Here is a 12,770-nt window from a genome sequence, read left to right as displayed (position 1 = left end):
AATGCGCATTCGGTGTGCCATCTGGAAAATTGTTGGGATTCATAGTCAGCCGTGGAGGTATTGAATTGGAACCGTCAAAGATCAAAGCTATCCAAGAATTGCCACCTCCAAGGAACAAGACTGAGGTGATGAGTCTATTAGGGAGGTTGAACTACATCAGTATGTTTATTGCTCAGCTTACGACAACTTGTGAGCCCATCTTTAAACTGTTGAAGAAGGATGCTGCGGTCAAGTGGACAGAGGAGTTTCAAGAAGCATTTGATAAGATAAAGGGGTATTTATCAAACCCATGTGTTAGTCCCACCAGAACAGGGAAGACCTTTGATTCTGTATTTGACGGTCTTGGACAAGTCATTTGGCTGCGTACTGGGTTAGCATGACATCACTGGCAGGAAGGAGCAGGCCATCTATTATCTCAGCAAAAAGTTCACATCTTACGAGGTTAAGTAAACTCACCTGGAGAGGACATGTTGCGCCCTAACTTGGGTGGCATAGAAGTTGAAGCATTATTTGTCATCTTAAACTACTTACCTCATCTCTCGTTTGGATCCATTAAAGTATATCTTTCAGAAGCCTATGCCTACAGGGAGGCTCGTAAAGTGGCAGATCTTGCTCACAGAATTTGATATCGTCTATGTGACTCGAACTGCAATGAAAGCCCAGGCATTGGCCGACCATTTGGCCGAGAATCCGGTGGATGAAGAATATGAACCTTTGAAGACTTACTTCCCTGATGAAGAGGTAATGCACATTGATGAGTTGGAACAAGTTGAAGAGCCAGGTTGGAAACTTTTCTTCGATGGAGTTGCTAACATGAAAGGCGTTGGGATAGGGGTTGTACTTATTTCTGAAATAGGGCATCACTACCCTATTACGGCTCAGCTTCGTTTCTATTGCACTAACAACATGGCTGAGTACGAGGCATGCATCTTGGGTTTGAGGTTAGCTGCAGACATAGGTGTCCAGGAAGTCTTGGTCATGGGAGACTCGGACCTTCTGGTACACCAGATCCAAGGGGAATGGGAAACACGAGATTTAAAACTCATACCGTACCGGCAATGTTTACATGATCTTTGTCAACGGTTTCATTCAGTAGAGTTTAGGCATATTCCAAGGATCTATAATGAGGTTGCTGATGCTTTGGCTACCTTGGCGTCAATGTTACATCATCCAGATAAGGCTTATGTTGACATGTTGCATATTCAGGTCCATGATCAGCATGCTTACTGTAATGTGGTGGAAGAAGAACTTGATGGTGAGCCTTGGTTTCACGATGTCAAGGAATATATCAGGATGGGGGTGTATCCAGTACAAGCCACAGGTGATCAAAAGAGAACAATTCGGCGGTTGGCAAGCGGATTTTTCTTCAACGGAGGGGTTTTGTACAAAAGGACTCCGGATCTTGGATTGTTGAGATGCATAGATGCTAGACAGGCCACAGCTATCATGACCGAAATACATTCGGGAGTCTGTGGACCGCATATGAGTGGGTACGTGCTGGCAAAGAAGATTCTCCGAGCAGGTTATTATTGGCTCACTATGGAGCGAGATTGTATTAGTTTCGTGCGCAAGTGTCATCAGTGCCATGTGCATGGAGATTTGATCCATTCTCCACCATCTGAATTGCACACAATGTCTGCACCGTGGCCTTTTGTTGCGTGGGGAATGGAGACCAATTGAGCCAGCAGCATCAAATGGGCACATATTCATTCTGGTGGCCATCGATTATTTTACCAAATGAGTTGAGGCTAAAACTTTCAAGTCTGTGACCAAGAAAGCGGTAGTCGATTTTGTGCACTCAAATATCATTTGCCGGTTTGGGGTCCCAAAGGTGATCATTACAGACAATGGTGCTAATCTCAATAGTCATCTGATTAAAGAGGTACGCCAACAATTCAAGATTACGCATCGCAATTCCACCCCATACCGCCCCAAGGCGAATGGAGTAGTCAAGGCCGCCAACAAGAACATCAAGAAAATACTTCGGAAAATGGTAGAAGGTTCCAAGCAATGGCATGAAAAGCTGCCCTTTGCATTATTGGGTTATCGCACTACTGTTCGTACTTCAGTAGGGGCAACTCCTTATTTGCTGGTGTATGGCATTGAAGTAGTGATACCCGTAGAAGTCGAAATCTCATCCCTTCGGATTGTCGCAGAAGCCGAAATTGATGATGATGAGTGGGTCAAAACCCGCCTGGAACAATTGAGTTTGATGGATGAGAAAAGATTGGCAGTAGTGTGTCATGGCCAGTTGTATCAGCAGAGAATGGCAAGAGCATATAACAAGAAGGTGCGTCCACGGAAGTTTGAAGTGGGTCAGCAAGTATTGAGACGTATCCTTCCACATCAGGCTGAGGCTAAAGGCAAGTTCGCCCCAAACTGGCAGGGGCCGTTCATCATAACTAGAGTGTTTTCAAATGGTGCTTTGTATTTAACAGATATAGAAGGCAAGTGTGTAGAAATGGCCATCAATTTCGATGCGGTCAACAGATATTATGTATGATTTTCTTTGGTTAAATTATATTTGTTTGTACTTGGCATGTTTTGAAGATTGGAATGACGAAGGCATTTTGTTCTGCTATCTAAACACTTTATCCTTTTTTACCCCCTTTGAGCCTTATTTATCTCCTTTCATACCCCTCTTTTGAAATCAGTAGCAAAGATCAGAAACGCAAGCGCGAAAGATAAGTAAAGGAAAAGAGAGAAAAGAAAAATGAAAATTGAAAAAAAAGAAAAGAAAAAGAGTAGAAAAGAAAAAAAAAGAAGAAAAAAGAAAGGAAAAACAACAAAACAACAAAAAGAGAAAAGGAAGAAGAAAAGAAAAAAGCAAAAAAAAAGAGAAACAAAAGAAGAAAGAGAAAAGATTAAAATCACAACAACAAAACAATTTCTATGTCATGAACTACGTTCGACCTGATTCCTTTTAAGGATATGTAGGGAGCCTCACGGTTCGGTCCCATCAAAGTGAAAACCCAAAAGTCCCCAAGGAAAGAAACTGGGGCAGAAGTTGTATTTGTTGTAGGAAATCTGATTCCGAAAGTTGTAATTCTGAACCCAATTGAGTTATTTTGAGCCTTTTGATACCCTTTCTTTCTAACCCCATTCAAAAGCCCACATTACTGTTCAAAAAAAGACCTTCCGATCAGTCTTCAGGGGATGCCAAGTCGAGCAAGTAGAGGTGATGCATGTCAGGGGCAACACTCCGATCTAAGCAAGAAAATGAAAATGAGAGAGTCTTATTGGTGAAAACCCTCACGAGCACCGTAAGGCGATGAAAGCTGAGAGAAATCGAAAATGAGAGAGTCTTATTGGTGAAAACCTTCACGGGCACCTTAAGGCGAAAGTGAGTTGAGAGATGAACAAATGAGAGAGGTTTGTTGGTAAAAACCCTTCGGGGCACTGCAGGTCGAACAAGGACAAGGTTTTGGTGAAGAAATTGGGTTTTGAAGATCTCGGGGCATAAAGTACGACAACTGAAAGCTGATTGGTTGGACAGACTGGGCCGATTAATCCGAAATGCATGTCATGGTCATTGGTGCCAGCTGCTCCCCTCAGATAAGTCTCTTTTCTCTTTCCCCTTCAGACAGTCTTCCAGTTTTGGATTTTTCTTATCCCTAACTCTCAAAGGTCATTACATTTCATTTCTTTTGGGTTTATTTCTCTAAAGTGTGTCCAATGTCAATTCTGTGTAAGCAAATAAGAACGGATTTTAAAGCTTACTACCAACTTCCAAAGTTGCATAAGGCACAGGGCGGCCAAGGCATTGCTAGAGATAGTACGATGTGAAATGGTATATAAAAGGTCAGTGGGAGTTCCATCGGTGAAATGGTTTGATAATTTCGTGGGAAATGCAGAGGCTCAAACAGATGGGTTAGAGATGTAACACAACGGTTTGGGGTATAGAACACTCGGGTCATCCAAGGTCATGGGGGTTGAAAGTTAGTCGGAAAGTTAAAGGGGTCTCGGCCAGTTTGAGGAAGTCAGTCAAAACAAAGCACGACAGCGGGGAGGCCATTTTCAGCAAGAATGCCACAAACCAACCACCACATTTTAAACTAACAAGATTTTTCTTTGATTTGGAACAGGGGCAGAAATTTTCGTTTGTTTCGAAGAAACCCTCCGTAAGGAAAGGTAGGCACCAAACAGGTTTGACCGTAAATTCTCAGGACCCTCCTGGAAAATAGGACCTAGTTTAAAAATAGAAACAATCATAAGTAAAAAATCTAGCATAAATGTACCCCAAGGAATATAAGTTGGTTTCAAAGTTTGCATGTTTAATTAGGAGTTTTTAGGACCCCATCCCCCCCTGAATAATGGGACCTAGCTTTAATATTTCCATTAGATAACAAGATTTAGTGTAAGTTCTGTTGTAGGGTAATGTAATTCAACCGTAAAATTGTCACTCTTAAGATAAGACTTGGTTTAGATTTTTAGAACCCTCATGGATAATGGGATGTATTTTTTAAGATCCCCTTAGATAACAAGATTTAGCGGAAGTCATACCTTTAGAAGATATAATTGTCGTTTAACTAGGAGTTTTCAGGACCCTCCTGGATAATGGGATTTGGCTTTCAAATTCTTAGAGATATTTGGTAACATGATTCAATTAACACTCACAGATGCGCCCAGCACCAAACTGGGGCAGGAAAATTTCCTTTGTTTTGTTTATTTTGTTGTAATCAGGTTCAAAGGCAGCAGTTTCAGAGGAACAGTTGAAGTTTCGGCAATCAGGCGCCCACCTAGAGAGCAAGGGAACACAGTTGAAGTTTTGGCAATCAGGCGCCCACCTGGAGAGCAAGGGAACACAGTTGAAGTTTTGGCAATCAGGCGCCCACCTGGAGAGCAAGGGAATACAGTTGATGTTTCGGCAATCAGGCGCCCATCTGGAGAGCAAGGGAATACAGTTGAAGTTTTGGCAATCAGGCGCCCACCTGGAAAGCAAGGGAGAACAACAGCAGTTTTAAGGAAGGGAAACAATTTAAGTGTCGGTAATCAGGCATCCACCTGGAGAAAAGGAAAGCATCTCAGATTATAATTCGAGTTCAGCAATCAAGCGTCCACTTGAGGAAAAGGGAAAGCGTCTCAGATTACAATTCAAGTCGGCAACAAAGGGACTTCACCTAAAAAATACAAGGCAACAGGAACTACAAGATCAAGTTTGAAGATATAGATAGGATTTTTGTAACGCATAGATCATAGTTTAGTCTAGCTTCTTTTATTTTGTCATGGTGTAATAAGGGTTCAGTAAGCAGTAGCAGCAGCAGCAGCAACAGTGAAATCACAGCTTCATGGTAGTCCCAGCTACCGAAACTTCCCGAACTACACTGACCTGATTCCTTTATAGCCAAGGATATGTAGGCAACCTCGGGAGCAGGGTGCGGTCAAATCTTTCAAAAATACTTCCCACGGAGTATTCAAACGGGCAAAAATCGCTCGTATCCGCTCACTTTATCTTTGCACGAAAACTCTTCGTGTTTCCGAGCAAAGAGGGGCAGTTGTGAGCACGTGATTTTTGCCCTGTATGAATTACTCCCACAAATTCAAAACAAAATAATTTTTTCCATTGTTCGCAATTTTGTGGATTTTTTGTGGCATTTTCTGTCAATTGTTTGCATTTGTCTGTGCATGTTTATTTTATTTAATTAATGAAAAATACAAAAAAATGTATTGCATTTGCATATAGGATTTAATTCCACATTTTAGAATTAACTAATTATTTATTTGTTTTAAAAATGGAAAAATCACAAAAAAATAGTTTATGTTGCACTTTTAATTTTAATTTTGGAATATTGGTAGTTTTCCCTTTTAATTTAGATCTTAATTAATTGTGGTAATTACTATTTAGGTTTAATTAGTGTTTTTTAGGTTAATTAGGTTCTAGGATTTAAATTAGATTTTTATTTATTTTTTTTTTAAAAAAAAAGAAAATGAATTTTGGAGAATTGATTTGAAATAGGAAAAAAGAAAAGGGAATTGAAGAGTTAGAAATTGGGCTTCTTTGTTGTAGTTTATACAGGCCCAATGATTTCCCCTCCCAAAACCCGACCAGATCCGGCCCACTTCCACCCAAATACCCGGTCTGCCCCATGTAGCTAGCTCAACGACATGGTTTTGAGCTCATAAGGTTACAATCAATCCTGGCCCTCTATCTCATCTCATCCAACGGCTATAAACTCTTCCCCCATTCTGCATAAGATTGTCCGAACTCCTCCATTGAACCTAAGACCAAACGAGCCCCTTCTCTCATCTCCCTCACCAAATAATGCCGTCCTTGAGCGAATCAGCCATGGTCGCCGGCGGACTAGCTCCAATCACCACCAGAATTTGGCCATGCAATCATCACCCCTTCTTGCACCCTACACCATCACCATTTTTTCCAAAACCCCCCGCCAAATCGGACTGTTTTCAAATCTAAGTTTGAAGGAGAAGAAAGTCTCTCGAGTCCTCGAGTTCTGATGAACGGCTGGGTTCGAAATGAGTGTTGCTCGTTTGCTCTTAAAGGGAACATACGACTACTACTAGTTTCGAGTCGAGTCGGAATCGTTTGAAGTCTATCAAGCTTTGTAGTCGTCGAGGTATTCGTCCTTTGTTCCTGATATTTTCGTCTGCTTCAGGTTCTAACCAGCCTCATTCCATTCTTTCCCTTCTTATTCTAGTTAATGTTTAGGGCTTTGGTTTTGATTTTTATTTCTTCTTTAGCCTTAGTTTGATTCTAAAATCAGTAAGACGGATTAGCATTCTGGTAGTATAAGGTTAATTAGTCGTTTATTTGCTAAAAATTATTTTTCCGAGCTTCTCAGTAATTTCTTTTTGTTTCTGCTGAATTCAGTAGCTTGGTCCGTTTGGTAGTGTTCTATTGTGTTAGAGTTGAGAACTCTTTTTGGGCTGTCTATACTGGCTCATGGTTTGGGGTTGGCCGTTTGAATTAATTCAGCCTTGGGTCAGCCTTGACCCATTTTAGGTTTTGGTTTCAGGGGTAAATAACAGGGTTGTTCAAGGGTAATTTGGGTAGTCTAGCTAGGGAATCTTTGGGTAACTGATTAGGAAGCTTCTAGGAAGCTAGGGAGGGGGACTATTTGGAAAATCTGACAATTAGAATAGGGATTTCTAAGCTAAAATGAGAATTGGAGAAGGACTAAAATACAAAAACTAATTCCTAAGTGTTGCCCTACTTCCTTGCCTATAAAGGCACACTTTCTTGCATTTCAAGTCAAGGCTTAAGAGATCAGATTTAGAAAAATCACAAACGGCTGGCTTTTACTGTTTCATGGAGCTTCTTCAGTAATTTCTAATTTTTTTCAACTTCTGAAAACAAAGGTTTCTTATTCTGAGATTTCAAATGGATTGATATTGGGTTTTTGAAAAGTTTTCTGGTTCAAGCTTGTTAAGGGTCACTGTTCCATTGAATTGTCGAGCTGATTTCAGTGTCTTAATTGCTGAATCTGGTTGATTTCTGCTGCTGACTTCTTGCTGATGCTCTGCTGACTTCTTCCTCTTTTCTTTGCTCTTTGAAATATCCAGGTATCTATTTCGAGCCTCAATGTTGTGAAATGAACTTGAAGAGTGAAATGAAAAGCTGAATTTGAAGCATGGCATTATTCTACTTTTAATAGCATTGCTTTGATTTTCATTTGAAATCTGTTTGTTGTCTCGGTTGATTAAATTCTGATTCAAGTAAATGAGTGCTATCAGTGTATTTGGAATAGGGCTACTATGAAACTTGGGTAGCACTTTGTCCATTTAAATCAGTAGTTAGACTTTGGTAATGTATAACTGAACTTTAGCATGATTCTGAACTATTATCAAAGCTTGATTAACATTAGGTCTAGTCAAGTTTGGATATATTTTATATTCTCTTTATTCTGAATTTTAATTGAAGCTTCTGTCTACACTCAATTTTAGTTATCAGATCTCTTTGCTCTGAAATTTTATTGAAGTTGTTGTCAGCTTGTTTCAAATGCTGAAGTTGAACTTTGTTTGAGTATAAAGGGCTATAGGGTGAGTTAGAATATGTAACAATTAAGAGATCTGATTGTTATTTACATGCCATTTCCATTTTTGATTCTGGTACTCATATTCTTAAAGAATGAGTTTAGGTTGGTTTTTAATCCAAATAATCAGCATGTTGTCTTTTGTAAATTGAATGGTGTTAGTGTTGAAAGGATTTGGTTTGGGTTTCCATGAGGAATGTGCAAGTCCAGTTGTATTCGAATCCAAACATAGACATTAAAAGTGGCCAGCGTTGGGCTTTTGGGCTTGTCCTTCGAGCCTAGTGACTCACTCATTGACCACTGGTTCGTTTCAGTAGCCAAATCAGCCCAAATATGTGTATAATTTTGAAATCATGAAGGTTTGATGATTAATTGGTGTTTGACGTTTAAAATTAGAGTTTTAATTTACTAAATCGATCTCATTTCTTGGTATCATCAGTAAGTGACATTATTTGGGTGTTCTGAATATTTGGGACATGAAAACTGGGACTCACGCAGGCCCAGCTGCAAGGTATGTTGCAACCACCTTGGGTGCTTTTCTTATCAGAAAATTGGGCTTGGTTTAAGCCCCAAACTTGAAGACGCTTTTCAAAGGGGTTTCGTTCTTTAGTGTTTGAAATAATTTCCTTTTGGGCTTTTAACTTTCTAATGCAATGCGTTTTAGTAATCCAGTAATGTAGAATAGCTTAAACAAGTAGAAGCTCTGTTAGTTGACTAATTGGGTTCTTTTAAAAGTAGATTGGAGGTGTGCCATATTAGGTAATACAAATAGCTTATGGCCCTCCAAAGCTTAGTTTGAACACCCTTTTAAAATGGAATTGAGGTGCGCCGTGCCAAACAAAAATGATAATTGCGTGGCCCTCATTTAATTAATTTTCTTTAAAATCCTTAGAATTCGAGGCGTGCCGTTTAGCCAATTTTCTACGGCCCCCGCAAAGTTAAAGACGCGTAGTTGCTTTAGGCGCGTTATTTTAATAATGTTTCCTTCATAAACTCGGGTGTGCATTTCATGTGACCCAAATCCAAATCTTAACGACGTTGAATAAAATGTGTTTCGGATTGCGGGTGCATTTCATGTGACGCGGTCCAAAGACATGTTTTAGGCTACGTTAAATCTTCTTTAAAATAAATAAAAGCGGTTTTAAAGTAAAAATGCACATAGGATTTGAACATGTACTAAAATCAGATAATAGGTCATTTATAACAGTTGAGCGACCGTGCTAGAACCACGAAATACGGGAATGCCTAACACCTTCTCCCGGGTTAACAGAATTCCTTACCCGGATTTCTGGTTCGCGGACTGTAATACAAAGTCAATCTTTTCCTCGATTCGGGATTTGAACTGATGACTTGGGACATCATAAATTATTCCAAGTGGCGACTCTGAATCTTTAAATAAATAAATCCCATTTTGATTGTCACTTTAAGTTGGAAAAAACTCCCTTATATACCCCTTCCGGGTGTGTAGTAAAAAAGGAGGTGTATAGGAGTCCCAGTTCGTTTGATATTACTTGCATCAGAAGTTGCAATGCCGGGGAATACGAGGCGTTGGTGTTTCGCTTAGGTTTGTGTTGTGTCTACATTATAGTTTTCCTGTTTGACTCCTATCGTCCGGCTCGAAAACGTCACCGGCAGGCGGTATTTCGGCTATACTGAAGTAATTTTTGTTCTTCAATCGAGATGTTTCTTTATGCGCTCGCCCGCGCAGATTTTATGTGCTTGCTTGAACAAAAAGCAGGAGGTGAGAATGATATTTTCATTGCTTCCGTCCGGTGGTCTGGTGGGGTAGAACAGCTTGTTTGGCATATTGATGGTTGATGGGGCGAAGATTTCTAAGCTTGGTAATTCTACTTGGCTCTCCTTCCCCTACTGCGCTGCTCCTGTATCTCGCGTGGGTTGGATATTCCCTTCGCGCCTCTTTTGGTGGGTGATTGTGTTTCTTGGCTTTGATCTGGGAGAAATTAGAAAATTTCACTAAGAAATCCCCACAGACGGCGCCAAATTGTTTTACTCAAAAGATATTGAAACCTTTTTGAACAAATCAATCAAAAATGAAGAGGTAAATCTTAGTCAGACATAATAAACTCCAGATCAAAGAATTAGTTGTGCGGATCATATATAGGGTGAAGAGAATGTAAATGATCTTATTGAAATTCAATATTGTATCTCCCATCAATCGATGAGGAGATTGCTTTACATGTTTCTCTAGAAATACACTCTTATCTCTCAGGAATAATAGAAGAGAGCTATTTTAGCCTTTTTTAGAGAGATAACAGGAGCAGCCCCCTTGGTAGAAAGCTTTCCCTGGCTATATATAGCCGTGGCACCCTTGCCTTTTGCTCGGCTCGACGTCCTCTTGCCGCCAAGGTGTCTTAGTCGTGCTTTTAGACGCCGCTCCTACCAACTCGTCGGACGTTAGGGAGGAGAAATGGAGCGGGCTACATAAACTTTTACTGCCCGGTTACTTACGCGGGACGTCGGTCAACTTGGTCGTGACGGTTGGATTTTGACCAATACAGTTCCCTCATCTTATCCTCCACACAGGCCACTCCTACCTTGTCCCGAATATCTATTTATCTTAGTATGCGCACGCGTATCATATTCTATGTATATTCTGTTATATTCAGACTTTATAATTTCGAGACTCAACAATCTATTTATTAAGATAGTTTTAAAAGTTATGTAAAACCAAAGGTTCTCAAAATCTGAATAACTTTAGTTGCTTGCCTTTTTTTCTTTTTAATTTTTTTTGGTATAAAAAGTCGATATCAGTATACATGAAAACGATACAGCTCTTCCGTCCTTGTTATCAGTACACAACATTTATATGCTTAGTGATTGACATGTCATGCAAGACCAATTAATTTATGCATAAATGATCCAAGTTGAGTTAAAATAGATGATACCAAGAATCTGGACAGAAGTAGTCTAGGGAAATATACTAGTTTTATACAATTCGACTCCCAGTAAAGTAGTTTAGAATGTGCAATAGTTGCTCATCTAATTTGGGCACTAATACCTCCTTATTGCTGGAATTCGTCACTCCTCATAGTTCCACTAGCTAGCTTAGTGCAGGGGCTGCTACGAATTCTATAATATGCACAAGTATTTTATTAACACGTTTGATTTTTTGCCCTTTTAGGTTCTTCTCCCATCTTTTTGTTCTGTTTCTTTTCAAACGAAAGAAATTTATTGAAGTCCTCTCAGATAGGCACTTATACTGGTACTTTCAGTTTCTACTTTTAGTTGACGAACAGAATATGCTTAATTTAAAATCTCCGTAGCACAGTTTACCTGTCACTTTAGTCAAAACAAATTGGTCCAAAACGTTGTCACTTTATAAAACTAAGAAGGTGTTTAACCCAAAAAATGATTTTTAAGGTCAAAACAATAAATTTTATATGATGGGCCACAAGCAACCAATTTGATCCGAAAAATATAAATTCTTGTTAATACAATCTGACAGAGAAGTGAAAAATAAATTCAATGACAGATAATATAAGAAAAATAAAGCAGAGAAGAAATGATTCTTATTGAATGATCCTTGATAGGATGTTAAGCCGAACAGAACTTGAAGGGCCGAACTATGGCTAACTTGGGAGCAAGATGCTATGAATTACAATGTATAGAATTGTATAGAAGAAAATTAGATGATTACAATGGTGATAAGTGTGTTTATTTATAGGGCTAAATGTAAGTAGCCATTCTCCTTGAATTATGGATCCATTATGAGCATTTACTCAATCCATCCGTTACTTTTAGAAGACTTGTAACAATTGTGTAAATGCTGGAATTCTATAACTGATGAGTCAGTCTCGTGCCTGTTGAGTCTATCCCGTGCCTATTGAGTCAATCTCGTGCCTGTTGAGCCAATCTCATAACTGATTGCCTTGTTCTAACCGTCACAACCATTTATTGCATTTATTGTATGTTACATAATTAATTTGTAACTGATGGCATAATGATGGTAAATCAATAATCTGGGATTAATTGATTCTTTCCTCATTTGTAATTATGAGTTATTCTCCGTAACTAATCCGGAGCTACTCTATGATGGTCAGTTCCGAGATTAACAGGCACGGTACAAGTATGCTCGGTCCCGAGAGTGTTTCACATATTATCTTTATATGTCATTCTTCACTTTTCTCCAAACTTTGCTGACACGTGTCACCATTTAATAGACCCACATAACGAGTCTATTTTTCACTAAAACAAAAGGCATCAATTATCTTTTTCAATTCCAGCCTTACTACTTCGTACAAGGGTCATAAATTTAAGAAAGAATGCAGGATAATTTAGTCGAATATCTCTTATGATTAATGCTACTAAATGATTTCTTAATAATATATCAAAATTTTAAATGACAAATAAAAAGGACAGGAGGGAGTAGGAAATTAACAAAAATTAGTGAAAATACATATCTGAATTCCTGTTTCCATGCAAAAGTAGGTTAAGTCAACTTGGGCATTATTTTTATCAACCAGTTTGCTGAGTTTCAAAATGCATGCCTCATCCTGCACTCACATGCATATACTACATTACTTTGTAATGAACTAACTGATAATTTTTTAATTAAAAGAATGATGGATTAGTACCAAACTTATTTAACTAAAATTTACAGACAATCTAAATTTATTAATTCTTAGTTGGCCCTGCCATTCTGTATTCTTTTCTAAGCATGATTATTTGTTTGCTTATAAATGACCGCTCCTACTCACTCCAGATGTTATAGTGAAAAAAAAGTGTACTAACTCTATTTTCCTGTCATATGCTAATCAT

Source organism: Nicotiana attenuata, unplaced genomic scaffold (assembly GCF_001879085.1).
Source record: "Nicotiana attenuata strain UT unplaced genomic scaffold, NIATTr2, whole genome shotgun sequence".
Taxonomy (NCBI): Eukaryota; Viridiplantae; Streptophyta; class Magnoliopsida; order Solanales; family Solanaceae; genus Nicotiana; species Nicotiana attenuata.
The sequence above is the reverse complement of the archived record's forward strand: the minus strand, read 5'-3'. Positions refer to the sequence as shown.